This window comes from Micropterus dolomieu, linkage group LG22 (genome assembly GCF_021292245.1).
Source record: "Micropterus dolomieu isolate WLL.071019.BEF.003 ecotype Adirondacks linkage group LG22, ASM2129224v1, whole genome shotgun sequence".
Taxonomy (NCBI): Eukaryota; Metazoa; Chordata; class Actinopteri; order Centrarchiformes; family Centrarchidae; genus Micropterus; species Micropterus dolomieu.
The window spans coordinates 4,717,038-4,737,713 of NC_060171.1; the positions used below are offsets into that span (position 1 = coordinate 4,717,038).

Consider the following 20,676-nt stretch of genomic DNA (forward strand, 5'->3'; position numbering starts at 1 on the left):
CACCCCAGATGATTGATGAAACTCGCTGCATGCAGCAGGTGGCGAATAACGAGCCGTGTGCCATTTCCACAGTGGTGCACGAGTATATTTACTCAAGTAATGTACTTCAGTACAAATTAGGGGTACTGAGTATTTTCTTTTCATGCTATTTTCTACTTCTATTCCATTACATCTCAAAGGGAAATGTTGTAGGTTTTACTGCACTACACCTTTAGTTACAAATTAAGATTTTTACACACAAAACACTTGATGAGTTTAATAAAATATGATGTTCTGTTTTAAATTAAAATACCCAACAGTTTTCACAAGTACAGCTGAAAGGATTAGTCGGTTGACAGAAAATTAATTGGCAACTATTTCAGAATCAGAATCAGCTTTATTGCCAGGTATGTGAACACATACGAGGAATTTGACTCTGGGTTGTGCATTGCTCACGATGTGCTTACTTATACAATAATACAGTAATAAAATCAAACACAGGCTACAGTATAGAGAACACATATATACACACATTATAAACAAAAACAAAATAGACAGATTGAGACAGAAACATGGTTCCAGCTTCACAAATTAATTATTTTAATAATTTGAATGTAGTGTTTGGACTGGTGTCACTTTGGGCTCTGGGTAACTGTGACCGCATTCCACGCTATTTTTACATAATTTTTACAATCAATCAATCGATTAATGGAAAAATAATAATAATAATAATAAATAATCAGCAGATGAATTCATGATGAAAATAATTATTGATTGTAGTCTAATACAGAATAGTTAAAAATAAGATACAGCAGTAAAATTCTGCTTTACATTAATGCATGAGGAATAATAATCTAATTATAGAATATATAATAGTATAGTAACAGTCACAGGGGACATTTTACTGCATTGAGTACTTTTACTTTTAGTATTTTAAGTACATTTTCAATGCAGTACTTTTACTTTTACAGTGTATGTGGTATTAGTACTTTTACTTAAGTGAAGGATCTGAATACTTCGTGCACCACTGCAATTCCATAGTGGCTCAAATACAAAATATGAAGATACTGAAATTTTAAACTCAAGACACCATAATTCAAGATTAAAAACTCAAAGTTCACTGAAAATCCTGTCCTATCAGTCAATCTATCAGTCACAAGATCATAGAGAGAGAAGCTCAGATGAGTGACAGCTGAAATTGGGGATGTTAACCATCTCACACTGGAATAAATCATTTGCAGCAACAGTCCTGAGTTGAACCAAGGTCTTCATAGGTCTAAGAACAATTGAAGGAACCTCCCCCTTTTTGTTGTCTGCACCGTCTATGGTCTGCACGGCAAGAACTGGGAATGATCGTTTAGCTCCTATTTCAGAGTACGTACTCTCATAGCACAAGAGGAACTTTGAGTGACTTACAGTTACGTGGATTGGTTGAGGGGCTGGTTTGTCTCAGCCTGTAGCTACGTTTACAAGAATTTTAAGCTATGTGGCAAACTACAGTTAAACCCTGGACATACTTGCTTTTAACTACGGGTTCGCTTTCACAAGATGGCTGCCACGCGTATCCTGCGTTCCTTTGGAGCGTAGGTTGTGCAAGTCTCCAGAAATTGACGCTATGCATCCGCAAAATGTAATTCAGCACATGAACGTGGGGGCTGTAAGCACAAATCTCCTGTTCCACACACCAGTCCAGGTGGTGGTGGTAAGCAGTTGGTTTGCCAACCGCCATTAAACGCAAAAGAAAAAGAAGGTCAGCAGCAGACTTTAAAAAGGTTATGATGTCTCATTAAAATCATGACCTCCTTGAGTGTCGCTATGTTTCTTTTGTTTACAATGTGCAAATTCGGAGGTTGAAGATAATCCAGTGTCGGCGAGGGATGATCCGGTCCTGATCTGCCCCCTAGTGGATTCACGTTAGGGCTGGATGATATGGCCAAAAATGTTTTCACGCTAAAAAGTTATATATCTTTCGATATCGATAATTATCACGATAAGCATCAAATTGTTATTTCTTTCGAGTTTAAAGGCAGATTTTTGCTCCTGAGTGAAAGTTGAAGAAATGAGATGGTTAATTTTGGTTTAAACTTTTCTTTACGTGCAACACTTGAGGCCAAACAGTGGATCACTTCACAAATCTAAGGTGGAACATTCAAAACAATAATGATAAAATCTTTGTCAACAAATATGCACGAGTAAAATTAAGTAAAAGCTTTTTTCAGTCCTCTTTCCACAACAAAATAAACATCTTAATTAAAAAGTCCTAATTCATGTATAGTTCAAGTAAATTAAATCAAGCATTTATTTAATATTTATTGAACATTTGTTATATTGTTATTGAAAAAGATTATATTGCGATAATTATTGTTAGTGTTTTATTGTCCAGCCCTAATTCACATTTAATCAATAATTACAGGTACACGCAATGAACGCAGGCAAGTGTGTGAACAATGCTGTTTGCGACGCTGACGCCTGTCTATGTCTACGCATTGTTAAAAGCAAGTATGTCGGGGGCTTTAGACTACAGACACACAGCTTTTGTTTTAGATTGTAAGAATTCGGTATTAGCCAAGCTAGCAGTTGGAGCCTATCAGTACTATGGTCTTTAATTATTGGGCCTGTTTAATATCTGGTTTTGATGCCATACGCAGGTATTTTTCTTGAAATATTTGTTTCACATGACATAAAACTAAATTAAGATAACTTCAAAGTTAGTTACCCGTCTCCTCTGCAGCAGTGCTGTGTTCTTCTCTCATTCTTGATGATATGAAGTTCTGGCAATTATTAGAAGAGTTCTCATGCCTTAGCTCTCCTTCTTCTTGCTCTTTCAACCTCATAGTCTAAATTGGCACATCTCTTTTCCAACTCCATTATTAACATGAAACACACAACACGCAGCTCCAACCACGGCGTCCTCCAACTGTTGTTGTTGTCGCTGAAGTGACATTGCTATTCCTATTGCTATTCCCTTTGACCATATCACTTCAGCATTCCTCTTGGCAGTATGAATGCGAACAGAAAACAAGCCCTTAAAGGTATGTAGCTCTTGAGGGCGCTTGGGCAGTTCCTTTCAGGGAGTCCCCAGTACTGTTTGGTCCAAAAACACCTATTATGGACACTGCCCTAAAGAGTGCATAAGTCTAGAATTAAGACTTGGTTGTGTGACAGAAGTGCTTTAATAAACATGTTTCTGTGCAGCCCTGCAGCCAGACATCGAAACAAAACGTCCTGTGTTTGTGTGAACGGCTCGACTCACTGCCGTCTTGTGAATATTAATGCAGGGCAGCAGCAGCTTGTCTCCTTTGAAGTTTTGAAGTTTGCTATTAGCATCAGAGCTCTCTCCGGTGAAAACACGACAATGGAGGAGTAATTACACAGCAATTATGGCTCTATAATGAAAACCAGTGTTCTCAGGACACGTTCGGCTGCTGTTAACGCCGTTTTAGTCTGATAGCGGGAATGCCTCGGGGAGCTGCAGCAGCTGTGGTAAAACGTTTAGTGTTGCATTGTTTAGGGCGGTCTGAGTGTTACAGCGTTATTTAATCCTGCACTCAGTCTCACAAAGAGCTAGTGATAGACAGGAAGTGAACAAAACACAGCGAGGAGCAATGACAATAAATTCTAGTCTTTGAACTGAAGGGCAGAATTCTAAACGCAAAATTTGTTAAAATCTGATCAAATCTTTATTGTTCTTCAAGGCAGACATTCACCAAACATCTTTGTTGTAAGTCTGAGGTCATTTTCATCATTGTTCACATTCGCTAAAGAACACAATCCCTTAAAGGTGCAGAAAGTGATTCTGGAGAAATCCAACACCATGACAAAAACCATGATTGAACGAACAACATCACAGCAAATAATGTAATTAACAATCGCTAAGTTGTGGGTTAGCATACTGTTGTTGCTGAAGCTAATATGCAGAGAGGACAAGACGGTCCCAGAGCAACAGCTCCAAAAAGCAATGTTCACAACTCTTCTACTTGCTAACATCACGACAACAGCATGTCTTGGTGAACTAGAAAGTAACACACAAATCATGACCGGAACAGCCGCTAGCCACTTTGTTTGTTTCCCCTTTACAGAGTCAGGGCACACTGGATGTTTTTTTTTCATCACACACACAGAGCGGACAGCTAGCAAACTGTGATGTTCGCTGGATTTTACAAAAAGATGTATTTTGGATTAGACTGGCTTACCCCACCCTTAATTGCATGCCATTAAACTAGATGAAGTTGTAGAGCAGACTCCACAAAGCTCTCAGTGAGAATTACAGGGCAATTTAGAAAGACTTTGGCCAAAATAGCCTCGCACTGTGATGAGAAAATCCAAACCAAAACGCGGCACTAGTTTCCAAACTTGATCGACTGGAGACAGTAAGGTGAGAGTATTGGGTAGGTTTACAGCAACAAGTGATCATCTACAAAAAATTTAAACTTTTGAGCAATTGCTCTTGGTCTTTTGCACTACTATGTTGGCACTCTATGAGAATAGTTTTCTGAGCTTGAAGAATCAGCATGCTGTGTCAGTGCTGTACAAGCCTACCAGTTCGACATTCGAGGTGTGAGAAAAAGAAAGAGATTTGCAGACCAGCCTCATGATGACGTTGAAGGAGCTTTTACAGATGGTAGTTTAAGATTGAAGGTTCAAACCAATTATGTCATTATTGATGTGCTCAGATCGTGCCTATCCAAATGGATCAATGCCTGTACAGGTGTGTTTGTGAACTCTTTGGCATTTTATTTGAGGGGGACTGCGGTGATTGTGATGTGCATGAAAGAACTGCTAACCCGAGCTCCACCTATCTGACGAACTTCTTCAGTTCATGCATTTTCTTAGCTTTGGCAAGACACAGTAGTCTATTTCCTAGTTTATAACAATAGTTATAAATTCATTGTTAGACAAAATTGGTTATATGAATACACAATTTTGAAGAGTTAATCATTTTACTCATCCTGTGATGGAGAGAAGGCCATGGAATAAGTGATAAGCACATTTAAGATCAAAAACTATTTTTTGGAATACAAAGTGATTTTTAGATGTTCAAGGAGTCCTGAGTGTTGTGTCTGAACAACTACAGACAGGTTTGAGAAAATCCTACTTATGTGTTAGTCCTATAGGAAGTTACAATATGAGGCTATACTGTAAGCATGACATTACCCTTAAACTGCTGGATGACTGATGTAATTTGAGCCAAAAGATCTGGGCAAAGATGAACCAGCTATTGTACTGTAATTTTACATATTGGAAATGATGTGACATTTATGCATTTTAGACCATAAACCATCATGTCATGCTTCTATAAATGGAAGACAGACAGGCTTCAACTCCTATTGTGGGTTTGGACAGAGCAGTGGGAGAGGTACAAAATGGGAAGTCCATTCATCAGGTGGCACAGGACAGGACGATAAACAGGATGACTTTAAAGCGATACATTCATATGAAAAAACTAGGAGACATAGCTGCAATTTTTCACTACTAAATGCAATTAAATGTTGGGACCTGGCATTTGAGTTTGTTTTATAAAATGCCATTGATGTCACCGACCCCCATGTGGCTCAACTTTCCCCTCATATGGGGTAAGTTGAGCCAAGAGATTTTGTTTTTTTTAGATCTAAATTGATTGATTATTTCCAGGGACGCACCACATCCTATAAGTACATTTTTTAGTTAGAGGCCTTACTGTCATGTTCTCACTTTAAAGACACATCAAGTAAAAACTGGCTGAACTCACCCCGCCCTCCCCTACTGATTGTTGAGCATTTGTTGAAAATCAAAGCTCTCATTGGGCATTTTTCTTTGAAAATGCCGCGAGATCAGTCACCGATCTCAGCTCACAGTAAACTCACGCAGGCGATGGCGCCGTTTTTATTCCCCTCCCCTGCAGTCACCTGCGGCTCATGTTTGACTATCAAGTCAGCGAAAGATACTCGAACGCACCTATTGTTATGGTTAAGAAGCCAGTCTACACCTTTTGATTCGTAGTTTACTCCTCACTCCAAGTGTCTATGTACACAGGCTTCGACTTCTTATCATAAAACCAGATATTTTCTAATGCAGTTCTTTTGTACTGGTGATTGAACTGAGAGCGTCAATACAAGCTGAAGAAATGCAGTTCTATGGGGAAAATTAATGGGATTTTATACTTCTATAACCAGGAGCAAAGTCTATTTGAATCAGTTATGTGGGAAGTGATTCAGAGACCGGAACCAGGGTTTTTCCACTTACTTCGACAAGCTAAGACTTCCTCTTTCTTTTATCACCAGACATACTGAGCAGCATTCAGGCGTCTCCTGATTCTCTGGCAGCATCAACATCCTGTAACTTCACCACAGTTACTGCTGAAACCTGCAACCTGCATGTGAGTGTTGCTCCTCACTGTATTTAATCAAGCCGTTATTTTAATAGGAGCTGTAACGAGCTGGAAGAGAAGAAGTTCCAGGTTTCATTAGAAGCACTCTCTTACCTTTTAACTACTGTGAGAGCGAACTGCTGGAGGGGGCTGATTGACAACACACTAATTAACCAATCAAGGAGCGCAGGGCGAGCAGGCACCTGTGTGGTCACTCCGAGCGCAATTACCTTCTGCCTGCTCCCCTGCTTCCTGTTCAGCCAATCTGTCGGCCACAGAGAGCCTAATGACCCGCTAATAAGACAAGCGCTCATGGAGTCCATCTTAATGAAAATCAGCCCACCCTTCCCGCCTCGCTCTCCTCTTGATTCCACCATGATGTGGCCGTTGATCATGAAGCCGGCCCTCGACCTTTTGTCACCTCGGCTCACTGAGAAGCAGCACGGCGTTGGAGAATATTGAGAAGGGGAGATGATTTCCTGAAGAGGCCGTTGGAGTTAATTCTCTCCTCTGAAAGAGAAATGAGTCGGCAGAGGACGGTGGCCTCCCAGCACAAAATGAAAAATCTGCTCTTTGATTTTTTTTCCCCCCTCTCATCTCTCAATCCCCAGGTCATTATCGGATGTGATTGGATGAACCTGCAGGGTCTACCTGTCTGTCCTGCTGCCTGGAGACAACCTCACACCAGGGAAACCTTGTCACTTCAAAATGTCCAGTCTTGACTGTTTGGTTGAAAATAAGAAAATAAGTTAGTTAGGATAAAACACAGCTACAAATTCTGAAGTTATGTGATCTTTGCTGGGGGATAAAAAACTCTAAAAATCTATAAAGTTGGTAAGGATTTGAATCTTGGGATTTAATTCTGGTTTAAATTTGGAGACCCAGAATCACAGCAAAACCCCCCACTCAATTATCAAAACAATCTCACCTCATTGTCCACTCAGTATAGCTGCTCTGGAGCTGTCAATCATATCACAGGATCTTCCTCAGCAAATGGAGTTGCCCGGTTGTCATTAAAACTTTCAGGATTTCTCACCCATGTTGTTTTAAGATTTCTCACCCATGTTGTTTTAAGGCTCTGGTGCTTTTCTTCTTGTCAGCATGTGCAGACTCAAACCAATAATGAATGTATCCACTAACAAGCATCGAGCCTGATATATCTTATGACCTCCGTCAAGGAGGTTGTGTTTTTGGTGCGGTTTGTTTGTCTGTCTGTGGAAAAACTGCTGGCTCGATTTCCATGAAACTTGGTGGAAGGGTGTAGCGTGGGCCAAAGGAAGAACCCATTAAATTTCCGAATCCCAGGTCAAAATCGTGGGGTGGATACACATAGCAAGATAGGTCAGTTGTGAGCTGCGATGATGAGGCTTCAGCTAGGCACAACCATGTTTTGACATTCTGTTTTGGAAATATATATAGGCTAGCGCTTGCAGATTTGTATATCATAGAAGAGGTCTCGGAGTGCCCACATACTTCCTCTCTGTCAGAATCAGCTTTATTGCCAAGGAGTTTCCACACAAGGAATTTGCTTTGGTATCTTGGTGCATAACAATAAACATATGGGAAATATGGGAATATGGTTGTGTCTTGTTTGCTCCTCTCTTGCAGCTCTTAGTTCTCCCATCAACAAACCACTCACTTACACCACTGACTTTACTGCCATCCATATCACCTCTCTTGTGAGATTTAATTTGTGTTTTTGTAAATTAATCAGTAAATTTAAGTGCATCGGCCATGACACTCTATGTCATCAACACATCATCCAAAGTCAAGGTTAAAGTCAAGGGCCACTGGACTTTTCGTCCTTCATGCAAGAGACTTCTTCAGTTCTGAAATGACTAGTAGGGAAACTCAGCTATTTAACCTTTGTGGGGTTGTTTGCCAGTATCATCGATACCATTGGCTTGTTAGTGCTCCTGGCTGTATTTTAGACGGACTGTAATGACAGTCGTTATGATCGTTAGAACCACCTGAGGCCAAGGCCCCATCTACACACGAATTAAAACGGAGACCTTTTGCTACGTTTGCACCTCCCGTCCAGACTAAAACGGCGAAAACAAAGACCTAAAACGGAGAAGTTTGGAAACGCTGCCGACCCCGTTTTGCATTTCGAAACTCCGGAGGCCATTTTATGCCTCGTGCAGACTACAGACTGCAGACTCTCAGCGTTGGCTGTTGAATTTTGGCCGTTGGCCATGCCGTTCACACTACACAACTTGCCGTCTTGTGACGGGAGTCTTGAAGTCGCTGTGGCGTTAACACTAGATCGGTGACAGTGGGTCACGCACTACACGAGCTGACTGCAGCTCCGTCAACCGTAGCTGGTCTCCAAAGCATGTTTTGTCAAAAAAACACATGAAATGTGTGAATGACGAACCTACACATAAAACAGCTGAAAGAATGGATTAGCACACGCAGGTAGCAGGGATCGGAAGAACTACAGAGTAAAAAGTGTTTTGCGGTGAAAAGTAGCTGCCCGCTCTCATTGGCTGGATGTGGATGTCGAGTCGGCCGACTCCTCCAGATATCTGGCATGCCAGATATCTGGCAGACGTCGGTGATGTGAAATGGAGCCATTTTGATGCGTCGTTGTGTAGTTGTGTAGTTTGTGTAGTGTGAACTAGGCTTTAGTGAAGACTGGCAAAAACGGAGGACTTCAGAAACAATGACGCAGATGCTCACGCTCCGCTCTCTGATTGGGTCACATAAGTCATGCAAAGCAGAAACACGGTGATACTGACAGAGTTTTTGAGTTGGTATTTTTATTAAAATATTCTGTACCGTGCAGATAACACTCAGGCCTATCTGCCTACACTTGTACTGTGCATGTCGCAGTTTACTTTGCAATGACTCCCAGTCTGTTTTCCGCCGCCACAGTCTCTTGTGGTACATTCAGTAACAGTCCCAGCTCGTTATTGGTGCATGCAAAAAAAAATCTGGTCTGATTCTTCGTCTGTATTTCTTTATTCTTTCGCCAAATTCTGTAACTACAGAATAGACCATCTGCTTCATGTTTACACCGGCACGCACATGCCCAGTGTACGTGAACGGCCGATAGATGTGCGTTTTCAGCCGTTTTAATGTATACGGAGATCAACTCTAAAATGCAGCTAAAACGCTGGTGTGGACACAGATCGTATTTGTTTTAATTATCTGTTTGTAAACTACAACGGAGTAGTGTGTGATGGGGCCCAAGTCTGAACGGCCATCGCTTGGTATCTTCACCTGAGGCCAAGAGAAAATGCTTGTTGAGTTTCCTGGGAAGTGATGAAAGGACAGCATTGTAAGTGGTGGCGTAGACCCCCTCCTCTGTTCAGCGACGGCTTCTCAACCCGGGTGTAGATGGCTTCCTTGACAACTCTGTCAAACCATCTGTCTTCTCTGTCTAAAATGTGCACCTGGTGATCCTCAAACGAGTGTCCTTTATCCTTCAGATGTAAGTAAACTGCAGAGTCTTGACCTGAGGAGTTGGCTCTTCTGTGTTGAGCCATGCGTTTGCATAGTGGTTGTTTAGTTTCCCCAGTGTACAGGTCTGTGCATTCCTCACTGCATTGGATCTCACACACTAGATTGCTTTTCTTGTGTTTGGGTGTGCGGTTTTTGGATTGGACCCGTATCTGTCTTAACGTGTTCTTGGGTTTAAAAAAAACAGGGATGTGGTGTTTGTTGAAAATCCTCCTGAGTTTCTTTGATACTCCAGACACGTATGGAATCACAATGTTGTTGCGTTTGACTTTCTTCTCCTCATCCCCTGTAGTGTCGGTCTTCTTCCTGGATTATGTGGCTCACAAAGGTCCATTTAGGGTATCCACGGGCTGTAAGTGCCCCCTTCAGGTGGTTCTGTTCCTTCTGGCTTGTGCACTTGTTGGTATGTTGTCCGCTCTGTGGTGCAGGGTTCTGATGACCTCTAGCTTGTGTTCCAGTGGGTGGTGGGAATCAGTTTTGTATCAGAATTTTGTTCAGAAACATTTCTACCTGAAACACCTTAAAAGAAAGACTGAACGACACCTGGTGCATCATGGGTAGCTAGTCTCCTTATTACAGCAAGTCACACACACAGTGAGAGAGTCTGCAGTGCTTTTGGGTGACAGTGATCAACGGGCAGTTACGGTCTTACAACCTGCTATTACATCTAATAGGATCTTGGACTAGTGTGTGTGTGTTGCTGGGAAAGTGACAGTTAATTTTTTGCCGAGGTACGAATATTTTATGGAGTGAACTCATTAGACGCTAGGCCTCTTGGGAGCTCAGAGGAGAGTTTGTTTTGTTCCAGATTATTTGCGTGATGAATTATACATCTCTGGGATTCAACAATATGAAAACAACACAGCTACAATTAGATGGAGGGTGGAGGGCTATATTTACACTCCACACATCAAAAAGCTGCCTGGCCCACTTTATTGTCCACGACGCACAGCTCACTTCCTGTCTGTGAAGGACACTTTAAATCTGCTTTTAAATCATAAGAATTATTATTATAATAAATAATATCTGGAACAACACTTGTTTTAGAACTATTTTTACAAAGTGCATCATATTTAATTAAACAAAGTGATATTTTCAAATAAAGTTTTTTGTTACACAAGATGTTAAGTGAAGCATTCAATCCAGTCGGACTTCTTTTTTTAAGGACTAGTTCAACATTTTGGGAAACTCTTCTTTCCTTTGGAGAGTGAGATGAAAAGATGAATAACAGTCTAATGTCTGTGTGTTAATTTACAACTGAACTTGAATCACATGTCCTGTGTTAGGAAGGAAAGAAATGTAATTTTTTTCTTTTTTAGTGTCATAATAGTTTGCATTAACAAGTCAGAATGCTGTTAGTCTGTCTACTATTGTTTCATTTAAACTAATAAGTGTAATATATAAGCAGAGATGGAAAGTACAAATTAAAATTACTCACGTTACTGTAATTGAGTAGCTTTTTTGTGTAGGCCGGCTGCTTGTACTTTTTAAAGTAGTTTTTTAAAATCTGTAATTTTACTTTTACTTCTACATTATCAAATCCGTTACTGAGTTTTAAAAAAAGTTCTAGGAAAAACCCTCAGCCTCTTTGGCTTCAAGTGCAAGAGAACAACAGCTTTATCATGATGCAGTGTAAGCTATGAAAAAATGCTGTATTAACTTCCTACCAATGCAAATTGAACATTTCCTGCTGCTGCAGCGTCACATTAAAAGCATTTAAATGGCGAAACACAGGTTGACTTTTATTTTGAAGTAGTCACAGGAAATGCAATCTATTTGTAAGTGAGATTAGCGCTGACCGCTGTTGTGGACCAGTTTGAAATATTGCAGTGAGTAACAGTTTGGAGCAGCAGACACAGTTAGCGGTTAGATACAGAGCTGCAGGGGACAGGCTGCACACCTCCACCTCTCAGCCATGGACGGCGTTAGGCCTATTTTAGGGGGGCTGAAGCCACAACGCTGCTACTCACAGTGAGAGACACACACACACAGCAACACACAGACGTGGTTAAGGAAGATTGATTCAATTTGGTGAGTGATACACAGTGAAACTGTATGTTGTTGTTAGTTACTTGCTGAAGTCAAGATACATTTACTTGAGATAAAAGAAAGGGTATAATTTAGTTGACTGTGAAAAACACTAGTCGAGCTAGTGTGAAAGCCTTTAATATTGCCTATCTCTAGTAGCCTATTTCAAAACAATATCAGTCTCCATACAATGATATTTTCACTAAATGTCATAGTATCTCTGCTAATGCTGTTGAGAGGAATTAGATATGGTGTTACTCTAGCACACATTTACATGAGCAGCTGGGTAGCATTTCAGTCACAGCCTACAGCAGAAGTAGCCTAAGTGAATTCCCCCCATGCAGCGTTGATGTGTCTAAAAGCTTGAGGAATGCACTAATAAATTAAACTCCATTCTACAGCCGTCACTTTCATGCTGCTGCTTCTTCAAATCCATTCCACTCAGCTCATTTAGAGTCCATGTAAGTTAAACTCCATTCCTTGTTTTCACTGCTCGGGTTGTGTATAAATAAGATACTAAATCAATATAAATAAGTTATTTAAGGAGGTTAAAAAAGTAACTTTTACTCTGAGTAAATTTTAAATGAGCTACTTTATACTTTTACTTGAATAGATTTTTATACCGGTAATTTTACTTGCACTTATGTAAAAGTTCATCAGAGTAATCATACTTTTACTTAAGTAGAATATTTTTATGCTCTTTCCACCTCTGTATATAAGTATTTAAAGGAAGTTTTTAGATGTGGTGAAATGCCACCGCAACCTCCTCAGGAACCATTGTCTTACAGTGTAGTTGTGTTAAGAGACCATTTCATGGCCAGTAGGGACAGGAGGAATGACCAAAGACTTGCCATGTAGAGACTTAATTTGACCTGATCCATCAAAGTTCTAATGCTCAATATTTCCATGAAATCAAAACCCATTTTTTATGCTGTTTATGGTCGACATTATTTCTGCAACAGGTATTTAAAATATATTGTTTGTGGGACTCGCTCAAGGATAATTAATGTTCTGAAAATTGCGAGAGGCAAGTTGTGGCAGGAAGACACCAGTGTTGTGTTGGAGTTACGTTAGGAAATAAAGTGTAGCGGTTCCTCTATGTAAAAGTCATCTCCTTCATTTCCTCTGGCGTTTTCCTGAAACAACTCGCCTCTCACGAGATTTCAGAGCAAGAATTGTCCTTGAGCGAGACTTCAGTTTCTGGTTAAAAAAGAAATGTGTCACAGTGAGTCACTCGTAGGGATCCTTTCCATGATGTTGTCAGACATCTGGTATAACAGTCTGAGCCTGTCGGTGGTAAAAAGAAGCACTTTTGTGGACGTAATTTTGACAGGAGCAATTGCCCTGAAGGAATACGTTGCAGCTACTGCAGCCAGTATAAGCCATCTACTGCATGAATTCCAACACATTTTGTACCTACTAGTCACTTCTACCCCAAAATATGTCTTTTATATTAGTTTTAGGCACAGTTTTAAAAATACAGAAAATAACCTTTAAGTGACATTTGCAGGTATGTTTTCGTGCTGTTTCATGTGCTGCAAAATCACCTGCAAAATGTCTCACCTTTGGGTTCAGATTTTCTTCTCAAAAGAGGACACAGGTGACTTACAGAGCAGATGTTTATGCTGTAGCAGAAAAAACAATGCAATTCAATATCTAATCTCTCAAGGAAAGCCTGAACAGAGTACACAACACAATGAAGAAGCTCACTTTTCACCAGTTTTTCAGTCTTTATGGTTGACTGTACCTTTAAAAGTGTGATGGGTGAGAGGGGATCTGTAACTGTGGGTTCGTCTCCAATCTCCGCTGGCTCTATTAGAGAGCTGACAGGGCTGTGAATGGGCTGGAGGCCCTGTGGCCTCGGAGCAATCACCATGGCCATTTCACACCCTGCTGATCCCCTCATCTGCTGCAGAGACGAGAGAGGGGCTCCGAGGGCCCCGGAGGCCCCTGATGAAGTCCTGACCTCACTCTCCAGAACCCACGGGATTAAAAAAATAGTCATCCTGCTCAAAGTGAAGACGGCTGCTCAAGTTAGTCGACAGACAAATTGGAAAGTTTTATTTCAAGATGAGAACTGCGACTTTATGAGAACAGAGACTCTGAAGTCACTGGACTTTACAGAATGAGCTGAAACTTATAATGATATCACATTTAAATACTACATGTTTTATGTCATAGAAACGCTTCAAGAAAAGAAAATGTGTTATTGATCTTTCTGTCAAATGTCATAATTTGGATTTGGATAAATTGGATGGTCATTTTTTACATTTAAAGCTGGTAAATTGAGATCAAGTTCCTAAATTTGATTCTTAAAGTCAACCAACAAACGTATAAAGTGAGATGTACACAGTATCAGGCTTTTAATTTCCACTTGTTTAAGAAGCAAAGCGTCTGTTCTTCAGAGGCCACATTTATAATATAGTTCAGAGTTCATTTACCAGATGCTGTTTGCCTGCATTGAATGTGACAACCTTTTAATGCTTCTAACCTTCTCTGTCATCATTTTAAATGTCACTATAGTTGATCTCACAGCACAGCTGCTGTCATTAACATTGTGTTTTTGTTTATTTTGTCGTCGTGATGGACCACAGCACACGATGGCTGAAGAAGGTGACATTTTGGACTCTTGTTACCCCCCCTTCTCTTTTTAATGAATTGTTAAATTATATTAAACCCCAAAATATGCAAATGATCCCATCCACAGTAACTCACCAGGCTCGCGAAACTCACATCAAACTGAAAGACCATCAAAACCATCATAAAATAGATTATAATCCAACTGAATATCTTTTAATACACCTGGAATGTAATTGTAACTGTAAATTTGATGAAAACAAACTAAAATACAACAGTTATCATACAATATTTTCAAAATGTACAAGGCGAATGTCCATATTTTGATAATTTTTACTGTTTAAATGTTGACTTTTATTGGGAGTTATCTTTAAAACATTATTTATGTCCCGACAACCACGTTACAAATAATATGACATTGAAATATGGATAAAACAGTGAATATTCATCAACATTCTTGTGACCAAAAGCACTCCGATGCTTTAAAGACGTGTAGCTTGAGAACGCAATATCCCATGATGGATCCGGATTGAGCAGACCTTTCATTTGATACTCTGGATGTCTATGTATCTCCTATGGGTTGGCCACCAGACCGTGAAAAAGACCGGGTGTTCCAAAGCAGCACTTCTCCTGTCTGCAGAAAAAGGTGAGGGACGGCAGACACAGCTCCCAGGTGTTGCACAATAATCAAGTTGGTGCCCGGCGATATTTCTAGCAACAGATGAGCGGATTTTTGGACTTAAAACGGCAAAAGTAAGTCAGCGGTTTTAAAGATCTCAGGTTTTAAACCATGTCTCTGTTGTGGGGCAGTTTATGCTCCCACAGAGGAGGATGCTGTTCACTAAAATGTCGGCACTGCTATCGATCAACAACGCAAATGTCATAAAAGTTGAACACGATGTGTTTTAAATGCTAGTGTCACTGCACTTTTATGACGAAAAAAATGCCAAAAGCCGCCTTCGTCACATTTGGTAAAAGTACTCATTATGCAGAATTTAAATAGAATATTTATTATATTATTGGATTAGAATTATTGATGGATTCATGTGTTCATCACTTTAATGTCGCAGCTGGTAAAGATGGGGCTACTTTAATTAGCTGATTTAATTTACAATTTAATACAATAGTTTGTAAATATGGATCCAGCGGAGTTGAGGGTTCTTCATGTTCTGCAGGCTCTGTATGTTGGGTGCATGAACGGCAGCCTGTGGAGGCAGACTTTAGTGAAACTCAAGACAACCAGCAGGCCTGCTCTCTGTGTGCAGAAACAGGGAAAGAGCACAGAAAAACACACACACAATTAGAGCTGTAAATGACAATCTGCTGCCCGACAAAACCAGAAATGAGCTGGCAGAAGAAAAAAGAAGAAATGCCACACTGAGGGACCGATGCAGTCCCACTCATGTAATGATCTCGAATCAGAGGCCACTAAAAGGACAATTTTCCTCCCCAGGCTTTAATGTGTGATACTCATCAGCCTCTCTGCCTCAAATAGAAACTGATGTGCCGGGTCTCTGCCTGTTTCTGGGGAAAGTGAGAATTTCAATTACCTCGCTTCAGCGGCGGCCAATCTTAATAACTTCTTCCTTAATTCGTGTTCACGTCTGCGTCGAGGCGTTGCATCCAGGCGTTTCCCCTCACAACGGGCTGGCGAATACAAGACTGGCACCACTTAGCTCCATCAGGACCCCCTCCCCGCTCTTCCCTGCTAACCACCCAGCTCCTGTGGAATAAAGGTCAAGTAATCAGGCATCTGGAAGGACAGCTCATTTGTCATCCCTTGATAAATGCATCAGCGGCTAATCTGCGGAGCAGGACCCCGCCGCGCTGCCCTGAACAGAAAGGTTAACCGATTCAAAACAGGAAGGGATGGAGGACGATGGCAGAGGGAGCAACAACGGTGGTGAAAAAAAGAATAAAACTTAATTTTGATTCAATTGTTTGGTGGCTATTTCTGGACCAGTGGATTGTGGGATGGCTCCGACAATAACCTCCACCCCGCCGCTAAATGACAGCAGACTGCTGCGAACATTAACTGTGACAAGACATTACAGCGATGAGGCGATACGTTTCACTGCGGGAAAGAAAAGCTGCTCCCTCCATGCCTCCTCCCTACATTCACTTCTCCTCCGCCTCCCAACAGGTTCTCCTCTCGTCGGCTGAAAGTCAACTTGACAACAACACTGGAAAGAGTGGACTCACTGTTTTCGCTGACATGAATACCAGAAGAGAAACATAAATTAAAAGTTCAGGTTCCCGGTTATCAAGTTCTGTACTGTCGCAATAAGTGGCTGCTCAGTTATTAACCTCATGTACAGTGCGTGTGTAGATTAGTTTTCTAATTAACTAGGCAGACTGTAGGCTACTAAGTATTGAACTGCAGGGGACAGTCAGAATCAGCGCTGAACGTCTTGGCGGTATGATCGGTGATGCTTTCACTTCAGTTCACACGTTCACCTCTACTCACCTGCAGTGATGAGCAAAAACATTGTGACTGTGAATTTGGTGATGTCATCTCATGATGTCGCTCTGAAGCTCAAGCCGTCAGGTGTTTAGCTTCCAAACTTTTTGAAGTGTTCCCAAAGGAGTCCAAACTGAATTACCTCAAAGCCACTGACATCGATGATTTATGAGACGAGCTTTGCATCGTCAGTGAGCACACGGGGACCTGTTTCCTGGAGAAACAACAGCCATATTAACCCCATAACAATTATCTCTCGGCTCATTCATGATGAAAAAAACAGGACGCCATAATTATATTAGTCTTTACTAAATTTTATTTGATGGAATTATTTTCTCCTTTCTGTGAAGCTCTGAATCGCCTGGAACGTTTTTCTCACAAAGTCCCCAAAAGAAGAGTGACTCAGTTACACTCACTTCTCACTTCAAAGGTCCACTTACTAGAGTTTTTTGACGGTTTCAACAGCATTTTATGTCTTCTTCAATTAATGGAACTGGCTCAGGCTGAGCCAAGACAGTGAGATATCATACATTAAATGCTCCAATAAGGGCTAATAAGTAGACCTTAAATTAAAAATTTTTTGTGTCAAATTCTTATCCCTAGGTCATGACTCCACATCAATACTTAACTAAGTGCAAAACTAAAACTGAAATATAAATGCAGCCAAAAAGAAAACATTTAATCTACACAAACTGGCAAGGCTATAGGGATGACAGTGTCCCTCCGTCGGTCCACCACTTTGGTCCATTAGCTGACTGAATCCAGAAAGAGTACATGAACCAAAGCCGAGTGAGCTGACAAAGGACCAGCAGTCACCTGAAGACAGCCTTCATTTACATTTATTCACTTAGCTGACGCTTTTATCCAAAGCGACTTACAATTGCTAATAATGTCAGAGGTTGCACGTCTCTGGCAACTAAGGGTTAAGTGTCTTGCTCAGGGACACAATGGCAGATGTGTTGCAGTGGGGAACTGAACCCGGGTCTCTCACACGTCTTATCCACTTCCCCATCACCACCCCCGCCTTCAAGACTGATGGAGGCCAATCTGAGGACAGGGAATACATTACTGAGGTGATTTTTCTGTGACTTCGACTTTGGGGGTGCTTCCCCTTTTGAAAGAGTGATAAAATTATTATTTACAATAATTAATATTCATAATTTTATTAACAAAACTTAGGTTCACTACAAGTACGAGTACGAGTATGAGTACTAGTCTTCACTTTTGATTTGTTTCACAGGTTATAATGCGGTGGCCTCAGTAAATATTTTAATTAAACAGCATTTTTACAGGAACAGTGCTCATTGATCAACATCACTGCAAATGTGCCAATCTAAGCCAAAAGGCTAATTTACAAAGAGTTGTCTCTTTGCCAGATGTTAATGACGTGCAGAGTGGGAAATGAGTGCAAGCAGTTTAAACATGACAACATATAACAGAAGACAGACGTAAAATGAAAGACTTCTTGCATAAAAAAGACAATAGACCCAGTGAGGAATGATGAAAATGAAAATGAATCTGTTCTGAACCAGCACCAGAGGACCAAAACATGTGTTCTGCCCAGTCAAACTTCTGAGCGACTCGTGAACTTTCTCCATGGGAAAAAACAATCAGGTTTCAGCTTGGATGCTCTGGCATCATCCCGGCTCAGAAGTGCAGATGAATCACTCCTCCAAACTTTTGATGCCCCATCCATCTTCCCCCGGTCAGTGGATGGGGTCGATTGGTGCTGATATCGGCAAATCACAGAACCACCCAGAGGGTCTTAATAAGCACTCACAGAGATGGAAACAGCTGCTGAGGCATCAATAAGACAGCAGAGAGTGAGAGCTGGAAGGTTTTGGGCCTGAACCAATAATAAAAAATGTCCTGAATTCGAAGCCTTGAATTTCTCTTTAATAAGGGACAATTACAGTCAGAACGCTCCATCATTCCAAGCACAGTCTTTTCCTAGATGGTGACACTAAGGAAGGACTCCAAGAACATCCTTAAGGACCACAGGATCCTTTTTGTTGTTCGCCAACTGCCATTAAGGAGGCAGAAGAAGAGATTTCACATGCACAATATGTCAGGAGTATTATTATTACTTAATTTTATTTATTTTGTGCGTAGAAATTAGTAATTCATGCAAGCAGTTCATTCAAGAGAAACAAAATTATTAATTCAAGAGCACAAATTAAGTAGTCAGTGAGCACAAATGACTAAGAATGCTAAGGAGCTTGTACAGACCGGTAAAGCCTCTTCAGCCAGCAGTGATGGGCACACATTGTGCACACACCATCCTCACCTCAGGCACTTGCCTACCAGGTCATACTGCTCTCTTTCTCTGACAGGCCCCCTTACTAATGACCAATTGTAGCATGAATTTATAAATTCAAGAGCATTAACAAAGCACTTGGAGAGGCTGAATTATTAATTTTTTTTGAATTGGTTATTTCTTTAGCCATGCTACATGTAGCTTGTGTGGCTCTAGGGATGGTGAAATCAGCCTGTCCACCACTTTGGTCCTGACTGAAATATTTCAACAAGCCATCTGGTGAAAATACATCCAATAGTTATGTAATGACATTGGCCTCAGTTGTACTTTGAGTTTCATGCTAATTAGTAATTGTTAGCATGCTAACATGCAAAACTAAGATGATGAACATATGTTAATATGATGTGAGCATCAAGCTCAAAGCACCCCTGTGCCAAAATACACGCAGTCTCACAGAGCTACTAGCATGGCTGTAGACTCTTATTGTTTTCCCATGACACCCAGCTCTGTAAATGTAATACATCAGTGTGAACGTCTGACCTCTGATCAGAATCATGGTTTTCATTTGAAGTTTCCCCCTGAGCCGTTAGAGTGCAGCGCATTGTGGTATTTGAAACAGCACACACTCAACTTTAGGACAAAATAACCTTTAATAGGTGGGAGATTGGAGGCGCTTTTCAGTCACCAATTTGCTTGAGTCTTCTCTGTCCAAACCCCTGCAGCCTGTGTGGGATCGATCTGTCCACCCTTGCAGATCAGAACCTCACTCACACTCTCATCTCCCAGTATTAACTTATGTATGTAATGAAGCTTGTGAAAAAGCTGAACTTTTACAGCAGAAGTAAAATGGTGATTCAGCCACCTGTCAAACCAAACTACACGGTGGGTCCATCATTCTTGATGCATGTTTTTCAGCTCAGCAACCACAGATGATTAAACCTTTTCAGCAACCTTTCCCCACATTTAATAATAATTAATAACTAAAGAGGATTTAATCTTTATTAGTAGTGTGATAGGGAAGGCAACAGGGGTTTAGCACTAGGACCCAGGTAAAGGGGCAGAGTCTATAAATAGGGAAGGGAAGATCACCTGGTCCTTTCTTTCTGCAGTCACACACCTGAGGGAGCAGCTGAGGCCAGCCTTTGTTTGGTTCTTGATTGGGTAGGCTCTATTTTTAAATAGGTTTTACTTTTAAAAATGTGTAAAAATCTAAGGCTAATAATGCATTTCTAGAACTAGAGCTTAGAATAATTTGTAGTTTATTTTATTAAAGAGAAGTTGAAGAATTGTTAAAAAACCTGTTATTTATTAGACTTCGTGGTGGTGAGGGTCCAAAGCTTGGAGTGATTGTCCAAACACATCAGCTAAAGCACAGGTATGTGTAAGATGGTTTTAAACAAGATTTTAGCCTTTTTTTTATATGAATGTAACAGGAATATTTGAAAATATAGATCCCAGTCACCTGCATGCCTTCAACGGCGGGAGGGGAATGTGTTTCTAAGTCAAACAAGGTATGATAATTGTTACATTTGCTTATGTTTCATGAAATGTTTCTTTTAAAGT

General features: G+C 40.7%; 2 long non-coding RNA genes across 2 annotated transcripts; both read left to right on the forward strand.

Moving 5' to 3' along the window:
• The first annotated feature begins 11,659 nt into the window (after window positions 1–11,659).
• Window positions 11,660–14,005, forward strand: LOC123961132. Its single transcript, XR_006822664.1, has 3 exons — window positions 11,660–11,821; window positions 12,220–12,279; window positions 13,638–14,005. It is a non-coding gene; the product is annotated as an uncharacterized LOC123961132 (long non-coding RNA).
• Window positions 14,006–20,136: 6,131 nt separating this feature from the next.
• LOC123962190 lies at window positions 20,137–20,660 on the forward strand. The gene is made up of 3 exons (XR_006822882.1): window positions 20,137–20,274; window positions 20,426–20,488; window positions 20,565–20,660. It is a non-coding gene; the product is annotated as an uncharacterized LOC123962190 (long non-coding RNA).
• The last annotated feature ends 16 nt before the right edge of the window (window positions 20,661–20,676 follow it).